Source organism: Theobroma cacao, chromosome 4 (assembly GCF_000208745.1).
Source record: "Theobroma cacao cultivar B97-61/B2 chromosome 4, Criollo_cocoa_genome_V2, whole genome shotgun sequence".
Taxonomy (NCBI): Eukaryota; Viridiplantae; Streptophyta; class Magnoliopsida; order Malvales; family Malvaceae; genus Theobroma; species Theobroma cacao.
In genome coordinates, this window is record NC_030853.1 from 19,396,576 (window position 1) to 19,407,639 (window position 11,064).

An 11,064-nucleotide genomic window follows, 5' to 3' on the forward strand; every position below is an offset into this window, starting at 1 on the left:
CCTCAAACACTTGAACCTTACCATGAGAAAATCATGCAAGCCTTGAAAGAATATAATGAATGTATCCTTAACCCGTATGTATGATCACAAAATCTTTGGGAATATAGGGAAATCTCGCATAAAAGGTCTCGTATAAATCACGCTTGATATGTAAATGCAAAAATACATTCGATTACCACTTAATCGCGGTATCGATTAAATTCGACCGATCACCCAATTAATTGGCGGTTGTGTCCAAATCACCTCTAAATTAATTCATTTTTCCTCTAATATCTTAATTTACCACATACCATTTAAATAAAGCCAAATTCAGCATTAGAACCTTCACAGTTCCTTATAGAAAAATTCGATCATTTGGTGCACTAGCACCGAAATTTTTTTCTACATAACTGTTTCACATTAATTCATCATTTTCCAAGCCATTTTCCTTGGAATAAAAACAATTACCCATTGATATTCAGCCCTCATGGTTCGACCAACAAGGAACCCTAGAGCAATTGAATATTTCTTTTGTATTTTTGTTCATAACCATGCTTAACTATCCCTAAACACTAACATAGTCTAAAATCAAGTTATTCCAACAACAATTCCTCTTCCATACCCATTTTTCAAAATTGAATTCATCATGATAACTCAATATTCAACCATGGAAATCAAGAACAAAAGCATGGGTAAGCTAGGTATCAAGAAGAATTAAAGAAATTTTAACCTACCTAGCTTGTTTCCTTGATTTCTTAACTTTTTCTTTGAATTTCCACCTAGGTTTTCTTGTTTTTCCCTTTGTTCTTCCTTTTTTCTTGTTGCTGGTTGTCTAGGCCGAGTATGGTGAGAGAATTGGAGATTTAATGGGCTGATTTCTATAGAAAATAATAAAATAATCAAGCATGCCATGTGTCACATGCTTATTGGCTCAATTTTTAACTTTTTGACTTTTTCTTCTTAATTTTCCACCACAATTATTCTGGTATTTATCCAATCCTACCACATTTAAAATCCCTTGGTCTTGACAAGTGCTGGGGTGAAAAATTTACCGATTTACCCCCAAGGTGAAAAAATTATGATTTTGCCCCTATACTCCGAAATGTATCGAAATTACATTATTTCTACTTTTCAACCTCAAATAACACTAATATTGATCAATATTAACCAAATGGGGCAAAAAAAATCATTTTTTTAATTCCCGTTTAGTCCTCTAATGGAAAAATTACCATTTTGCCCTTGTACTCCAAAAATACCGAGAATCATAATTTTTCATTGCTAAACATCATTTTATACTCCAATAATCATAATTATATTTCATATAATTATTCTTGGTCAAATGTGATCAAATCTTGGCTAGAAATCTCCATTTAATCATCAAATGGTAAAATGATTGTTTTGTCCCGAATCGATCAATTTTCCTGATGGACTCCAACTGGACCTTAAACTCTGAATCACTATTCTAAGCCATTCTGTGGGTTTCAAAATTTTCAATTTTCTCTTAGAATTTCTATTTGAACTAGTTCAAGGCTCAATTTAACTTAGTTGTACCACTCGGTATAATACCGTCTTTTAATCGAGCTTGATAGGGTCTTAGATAATGTAAGTAATTGCGTGACTGTTATCTGTATGGAAGTGTGTGTGAGTGTTATAGGTACTTCATTGCATGAATTTTATCTATATAGCATTGCATGACCGTCATTACATTCATTCTGTATTATTTTGGCTCAACTGTAATGGTTTAATATGTATATGTTGATTTACTTAATAATCCATACTTCACACGTGCATTAATTTTGTTTTAGGATATGCAAAGATTGTAAGAACTAGTTATTGTTTTTTTAATCTTCATTGATCATATTTACTAAAATGGAAATGTTATTTATTTTATGTTGCAGATAGCCAAAACAAGAACAGAGCAGAAGAATGTGGAAGCTTTGCTTTGTGTGCGAAGGGACCAGTGGGGCTTTAACGCTGGCATTAACATTCATTATAAGTGGACGCATCTGCATGTCATACGTGAGATGTTGCGAAAAGTAAATGAGTTGGAAGAAATAAAGAGAACATGCTTCAAGTATCTAATAAATGTCAAATCAAACAAGAGTTTATACTACACTAATCTCATGCACAACCTAATGCTGCACAGAATCAATCAACCTACCACCATCGAGCGTGAGTTATGGTTTGCCATAAGCTAAACGAAGGCTCGATTCTCGAAGCATGAGTTCTGCCTGGTGATAAGATTGAAGTTTGGTACCTTGTTAGCCATTATTATCAATCCCTACGAGGCCGCCCTCGGAGGAATTCACAAGTGATATTGAGGAGCGGGGAACGAGGTAAAGATATAACAAGTATTAGAGACGTTCAAGAGAAGGTAGTTTTAGTTGTATGGAGATTGGACAAAGATTGCCCTCATCTTGATCGTGAGCAATGTTTTATTTAGTCAAGACAACAGACAAGTAGTGATTTCGTGGTTGTTGTCGCTGGTTTAGAACATTGACCAGCGAAATGCATTCCCATGAGGCACCTACGAATGAAGTCTAACTGTGGATTACTTGTTGAGGGGCTTCGAACCTCTATTGGTGGGAGCAAAAGAAAAGAAACGTTACCATCTATACGAATTTGTAAGGGGTTTCAAGTAGTGTGCCCTACCCTAAGGTTTTTCATTTTTCTTTTTGCATAAAATTTTATGAAACGAGTAAAATGTTTTACAATTGATATGCAATTTTAGGTGTTGGAGGCGATTCATGATATTAAAAGCTAGTTTGAAAGGCAACGTCAGTCTAGACAGGTTTGTCCAAGAATGCTGAATTGGCATTGTGACGAGAGGCCTATAGGCTTCCACATCAATATTGCAAGTTCGGAAAGGGAAGGCAAGGTGAGTCACGAAACCATAATGTTTTTATTTTATTTAATTTTTTTGTCATATGTTAACTACCTTTCAACCTAATGGCAATGTATGTTTTGGTGTAGTTACGCACAGTCGGGACATTGAGCCAGCTACGGAAGAGATGTTGATAGCATATTGGGCCGATGTTGATGTCAATATCTCCAAAAGGCAACAATACATTCCATTATGAAGGGCAAAAGAGGAAGATAATGAACTGCAAATAGAAAAGTGTGGTAAGAAGAGGCGTTAAGTGGAGTCACACCACATATGAGGAGGTTTATGCCCATTTTGGTGTTGCTGAAGCTCTTGGTGTTACTGAAGTGCTTGATTTTCCTTTTGCTCAGATACGCAACCCATTGTTGCATCCTCAAATGACTATAGGCTTTAAGTGCAAGATGAAACGGATGAGGACGTAGTGGAAGAAAAACCTACAGTCAATATAGATAGAGATGTAAATGGACATGTAGATGCAGATACAGTCCTTGCGGATAGAGGTTCGGCTAGACATTCAAATGCATATACAGTCAATGCAATTGGAGATCTAGCAGGAGATGCAGCCACAGATGCAATCAATGCAGCTAGATATCCAGTAATCAATGCAAGGGCTGGAGAATTGGATTGTTCGTAGACTGATCGACTGTTATTAGTTATGACATTCTATCATTTTTCATTGTGTGAGTTATAACATTTACGATTCATTTGATGTTTTAATGTGTTTGATTTTTGTCACTGTGTGGAATCAGTCGATTGGTGAACAGGATGGTGTGTGCAATTAGGAAGGCTACAGTAGTGGGGTTGATCTTGATGAGGTAGCTGGCATAAATCAGGCAATTGCATCGCCTCAAAGCTCACCTCTCTCTATGTTGTTGATTTCTCACACAAGTGCACGTATCGCTAACAAGTAATATAGAAATGAATAGTATCATTCTCACGGAGAATTGTTTTAATTCCTACTATTAACTACTAAAATTAACACACCTTAATTTTATTCAAACAACTAAATTTTAAAATTATTAAAAAGAAAATTAAAACTACTAAACTGAAACTTCAATCAACTACCAGACCTAAGATTATGATATCCCTCAATACTTCATTTGATTATTTGTCTCTCTCTCTCTTAACTCAGTTTAATGAATTAAGTTGCTAACCTAGAGTCCTAAATTAGTTACAAGTTTTTATCGAGTTTCTCATAAAAATAACTATCCTAATTAATTTACTATATGTCTATGCAAATTAAATTGAAGAAAGATTAATTAAGTTTGTGCTCTAATCCTGGCTATGTATGACTTATAGGTGTATGTCTACCCTATATGTAAATCAAATCACCTAATCAATTAAGTTCATTCGATCATATGCTATTCTATTTAAGGTCTACCTAAATCTCTTTCGTCAAAGTTTAACCTAGGTTTCCAATTAAATCTAATTGGTGATCATGCAATTAGAAGCATTAAGAATAAAATAAAATAAATAACCTAAATCTATCCAACATAATCAAAAGAGATATAAATAATTTACACTACATAATGAGTTCAATCATAATCTTAGATAAAAAATTTAGTTCCCTATCAAGTCACACATCATCATTGAATAAAGTTTAAACAATAAAAACAAACTAAGAAAATAAAAGAATAATAAAAAAGATAAAACTCAAGAATTATAATCTTGATCTTCAAAGTCTTCTTAAATCCTTCAAAATCTTCTTAGCTTCAATGACTTTATAGCTTGACTCTCAACTTTCAATCTAGTGTTTCTCCTCGTTCTCTTCTTTTTAAAAGTCTTTCGAAAGGTTGGTTTTATAGGCTTTAAAGTTAGGCCAAGTTGGGTGAAGAAAGAAGTCACAATTCCAGCTAGGATTTTCTCATCAGACTATGTAGGTCATAGCCTTGCTCAATTAATTAATAGAAATAGTAATTACTCTAAGACTGCTATAGTACATCAAGTTTGACAAGAGTTTTAACTACCTTTCAAGTCAAACTAGGTAAAATAATAAACATAAAATCGTATATTTTTCTTTTATCTTTCTAATGGTCCAAGAATCGCTTCATTTGGAGCTCTGTAGAAAACGTTATAGCCAAAATACCGAAATATGTGTAGTGTAAGTTTGCATATTGAAATTGCTCTCCTTATTTCACTAAAATTCTTCTTTTATCAAATACCTACAAAAGCACAAATAAATTAATAACAACCTATCTTAACCACATTAACACCAAATTAATCATAAAATTAACTAAGATTAGATTGACTCACCTAAAATAACTAATTTAAAATAATTAAATAAAATCTACTAATTTCTATGCATTACTACAAGAATTAAGCTAAATTACTATCAAAATTAAGCCCAAATAGCTCTACATTATAGAGTTATCACTCTACCCTAATCAAAAATCATCCTAAAATCGTAAATGCAACCGAGGCCTCACATCTTGTGAATAGTCCAATTACAACTTCCCCATATCTTGCTTGTGTCCTAACCCCACCAGAAGCCCCCCCGGCAGTGTTAGAGCGCACCTTCTCCTGAGGCTCTACCTCAACCTGAAGTCAAAGATGCGCGTGTGAGTATGGCTAGCAGATACGTACAAAGCCCATACGTTAACTCACTATTAGTCTAGTGCAAAGTAAAGTATACTTTGAAGGATGGATATGAGTCCTTCATGAAAAACGAGCAAGCCAGGTAAAATGATAACATTACACGATATTAGGATTAACGGTTTGAAATTATTGAATCCATCGACCTTTTGAAGCGAGTATTTTATATATGCAGGGTTAACATTCTAGGCATCGTAGGGCAGAAGGGCCTTGAATTTTTACACTGTTTGAAAAAGGCAGAATGAGTGGTTGGACAACCAACACATTGACGCATGCATCAGCATCATGTGTAAGCGGAAGCGAGAGCACCATCTATAACTCTACAAGCAGAAAATATACATTCTTAACACCTACTTTTATGTAAATATATTTTAATGAGTTGTAATTATTAAAATATGTGTTTAGGACTTTTGTTCATGGCATCTAACCATTGAATGTAACTTAATTCACAGCTTATTTTGCTGGGCTTGAGCAATGAAATAAAACCTTCCCTGGTTAATAAGACCTTCAAGCCGATCGAAGGCGATTTTGTCAGAACTTCTACTTGAATATGCGAGGGTGGGAGTCCACTGTGGGGTTTGCCATGGCATGAGGTGGACTCAATTCTCGTACCGTGCCATTTTGACGACCAGTAGGTGTTAGTGCATATCAACTTGCTAAAATGGAGTATGACGTTAGTTGACTCATCGTACAATCAGAGAGATGCAATTAAATCCAGCTTGCGTGTCAAGCCCGACCTTATAAAATACTTGCCATGTCATTCATGTGATTGACAATATGTTTGCATACTTGGAAAGCCCTAAAAAATCGTCAAAAGTCAGTAGTGTACCTAGCGGTGCAACTAAGTTGAATTAAGTCTCGAACTAGTCCAAATAGAGATTTTAAGATGAAATTGAGAATTTTAAATTCTCAAAATGACTTAAAATGGTGATTCGGAGTTCAAAGACCAATTTGGAGTCAAATTGGAATTTTCATGACCTAGGGGTAAAATGGTCATTTTGCCACCCGAGGTTAAGACGTGAGTGTTGGATGAAATTTTTGACTAAGATTGATCATTTGGAGTATAATTTGAGTTTGAGAAGTGAAAAATTTTAATTTTGGCATTTTTCGAGCATAAAGGGCAAAATAGTCATTTTGCCACCCTAGGGGCAAAATTGTAATTTTACACCACCCAACACTTGTCCAACACATGGATTTTACCCAATATTATCATGGATGATTGAGTAAATTTAAGTGGTGGAGAGAGATTCCTTAATGGCTAAGTATGACACATGGACCAATGAAATGGTGACATGTGTCAAATTCTCATCCATTAATTATTTAGCTTAAAAATTAACACAAAATCAGCCCATTTCTCTTCATATGGCCGGCCAAAGGAAAACCAAAGGAAGAAAAGAAGAACAAGAACCCTAAGGTGAAAATTCAAGAGAAAAATTGGTGGATTTCAAGTAATCAAGCAATCAAAGGTAAAATTTCTTGATTTTGACTTGTGATCTACCTTTCCCATGCATTCTTTTGCATTTTCCATGGTTAAGAATCAAGTTTTCATGATGAATCCCTTGCTGGCCGAACATCTAGGAGAGAGAATTTGATGATGATTTGGTTAGATTTTAATATATTTTGGTGTTTTTAGTTAATTAGTGATGTGTAGCATGAAAAGCAAACAAGAAAAATTCATTTTCTCCCATTACCCATCATTGGCCGAATTTTCCTTGTAGAGTGTGGATGGTGGATTTGATTTTATTTCAAGTGAATTGGTTAGGAAATGATGAATTATGGTGAGAAAATCAAGTAGAAAAAATCATGGTGTTGATGCACCCACCATGGCCGAAATTCTCAAGAGAAAACGTGGAGATGATTTTGCTAAATTTTATGCTATTTGACTCGTGTTTGAGGATTTGGAGAATTGGAAGAAAAATGGAGTTAATTGGTGTTGAATTGGACATATTGGCCAATTAATCAAGTGATAGATCGAATTAGGCCAATACTGTATTATTTAGGTACACAATTGAATTTGTGTAGAACACCGTGTGTAGACAATAATCCGAACAATTTGCATCCCATTTCATACATTAGTATAAAGCCTGAATTGGTTTTATAACAATTTAGCACAATGTAGTAAATGGCTTATTGTGCATTATGTCTAGGTGGTGAGCATTCTGGAAAAAGTAAAGAGATAGTATTAGAGGATCAAGAATCGGAGTACTTGGAATTCGACTCCCGAAATAGTGAGTAACCTTACTATCGTTTTAATTATCTAAAGTGGTTTTTATCCGATTTTGTGATTTTATGGAAAATGAGTTTAAATGGTAAATCTTTAGGTTTTATAAACAAAATGTGTTTAAACGAAATGATTTTATAAATTATCTTGAAATTGAATGATGGCTTTGAAAATAGAGTAATTGAAGACCATTTGATGTATTGTGAATTTATGTTTCTAATTGATTAGCTTATGATAATATTGGCATGAATGGTTGAATTGGCAAATGTGCTGAAATTGTATGAACTGTTTGTTTTGCCTTAACAGGCTGGGTAGTAATATAAATTGCCATGTCATGCTGTCGAAACTTTTATTGATTTGGCGGGATATCGATTAGCTTACTGCAGTGGGCGGGTTTCTGTGGACCAGCCTATTAGAGGGGCACGGTAAACCCTATTATATTTTACCTCGGTTGGAGAGACGAGTAGGGTAACTCTCGAGGTATAACTTTTAGAGTTCACTTCACACCAAACCACCACGTGAGGGGGAACTCAGCCAACGCCAAGGAACGGCTATGTTTTCAAAATAAAAGCATGATTTATGCATACATAACTTTTTAATAGCCTTGGCAGACTCGGTTGGGATAGCCCTCGATCAAGGCATCCCTGATAACTGGGTATGAGAATGATTTTGGCACGAGCCAAAGTTTTAAGAAATTCATAAGCCATGTTCATTACTCGATTTATATGAATTGATTTTATTTGGTTGAAATGAGTTGAAAACTGATAAATTACAATATGATGATTTATTTTATCTGTCTCCATTTACTCAACTTTAGATATTTTAGATGGTATTTGTTTACTCATTGGGATTATATAATCTCACCACCCTCCTTTCCACCCATTTCAGACTCACGATAGTCTATAGATAGCTGATTTCATCGAGGACTACCATTAGATTTGCATCCTCCAAACTGCAGGTTCACAGTTTTTCTTACTTTTGGTTATTCGAGGGCCCACTTGTTACTGTAAATTAAATTAAATACTCTGACTTACTATATTATAGTATATATGAATTTATTTTGCTTTTATGCTACAAAAATTTATTTACGTAGTGTTCTAAAAATATGGTTTTAAGAGAAAATTGAATATTTTATTCTATATTTTTATTTTATTCTAATAGTTATAATTTCATTTTAAATGAATGTTTTAGACATCCAAATTTATTTTTGATAATGAAATATGTGTTTTGTACTCGCCTACTACATTTTTAGTTAGTTTCGAGATTTTTGAGGAAAAATGACCAAAATACCCCTATGAGAAAATAATTATTTTTCTATTGATTTGATTTGGAAATAGTTTATAATCTCTCAAAACGTGATACTTAACAATTGTTGCTCACAAGAGAGGTGCGAAAACTGATATTAAAGCCTTGCGAGGTTTCGGTTGGCATTCCGGGTAGTGAATGTCTATCGGGACGTCACGGCGGTTGTCACGGGTTCGAGGGGAGTACCGAGTCGTGACATTGCATGATTAACAAATGGGTCCACTAATGGTATTGTTTCCCATTATATGCCATCAGGTCAGGGTACTTTGACTGTGCAAGTCATCAAAAGTGATCTCAGACAAGGATGAGGTCTCAATTAAATGGAAAAAAACCCCAATACAACAAGATTCACATAGTTACAACGATCGAGTTATTCCTTCTATGCAGTTGCTGATCGGTACAAAGCACCAAAACTTGAAAGCAAATGCCATAGAAGGCCTTCGAAAAGTTTTGCTTAGAGATTTTTGTAAATAGTATGGACAGTTAATTTTTTAAATTTGTTTATTCTTTTTCCTAATAAGTAAGGTAACATTGTTGTGTATTATCTCTAAATTAGTCTTTATTGTAGTAGTTAACAGAGAAAAAGATGATAAGAATAATTTGAGATTATTTCCTCATATGATTTCACACTAACAATGTACTGTCAATAATGTTTGTATACAGAGAATTGAATAAAATATATCTTATGCATTTACAGAATCTTTTCCACATTTCGTTTTGTTAATCTGTTACACATTATTAGGCACGACCTATTTATTATTTTGTATTTGTTATATAAATTATAATGACCTTCCCCAGAAATTCACTTGTTACAATATTCTCATCAAATAATTCTCATAAGTTGATATATTGCATCACGTGATTGGATTTGAAAGGATTTGACTCATCGATTTTGAAAGAACTACATGACACATGCATTGCATGACTGTTTTTTATTCATTCTGTGCGTATTTGATAGGGCATCACATTACGTTCTTTGCATGCCTGACGTGCTTGTTCTTCAAACATTGCGTGATTGAGTAAAAAGGTCATTGCGTGACTAGTTGGTCTGCATAGTGTGACTTAGGGTTTCATAACTAGTATGTGAGAAGCATGGATGGCCATTTGATAAACCTCTTAAGCAGGGCAATTTTCATCTAGCATTGCGTGACTTGTATAAAAATGCATTGCGTGACTTGTTTATGTGGCATTTTGTTACTTGTAACTAGATTCCACGTGTATGGTATGTATAAAGCATGAGAATTTTCATCTTTTGTGATCATCTTTCCTAAACCACTTGCTATTTGTCTCCCATATCCTCTCAATTCAACCTCATCTTTCATCAATTTCAAGCTTCATGCCTCAAACATTTCATCAAACCCTAAACCCCAAAACCAATTGACTCCATAATCTTCACTTTTCCACTGAAGCTTTTGTCCCAAATCACTCACATTTCCTGAAACCCAACGATGAGTCCAAGCGCCAAACGAACCAAATCAATCGCTAACCAAGCATCAAGTAACTCTACTAGAGTTGGTTCTTCCTCTTTCCCTAATGAGAGTTTTTTCATTGCCAACTTCACTAATGTGTATCATGCCCAAAAATTCAGAGATAACTTTGGCAAACGAAAGGTAATGCTGGGGCGCATTATTGACTTTGATTATGTGGAATCCATTAATTTTTCATATCTTAAGAATATTGAGAATTTAGGGTGGACTTATTACTTGAAATTGAACAGAATGTATTGTGAGAACTTGGTTAGGGTTTTCTATTTCAATGTGACTCATGAGTTTCCTAATTCAGAGTCCGATCGATTAATATCCCATGATGATATGTTTGTCACTCACATCATGGGCAAATGCATTATCGTCACTCATGCACTTATTGATCACATCTTCCAAATTAACACCTACATCGACGATTTTAGGTATGTTTCTAATGATGGCAACGTCTAGTCCACTTTAGTTTTTCCTCCTCCTAATGACGAAGGTGGCTTTAGTTGCATGAGGCTCTGTTTCCCTGATCTTGTCTTCCACCTCATCATCAATCATACCATCTACCTTCACTTTTTCAACTACTCCACGACTAAGAAAGAGGATTTTTG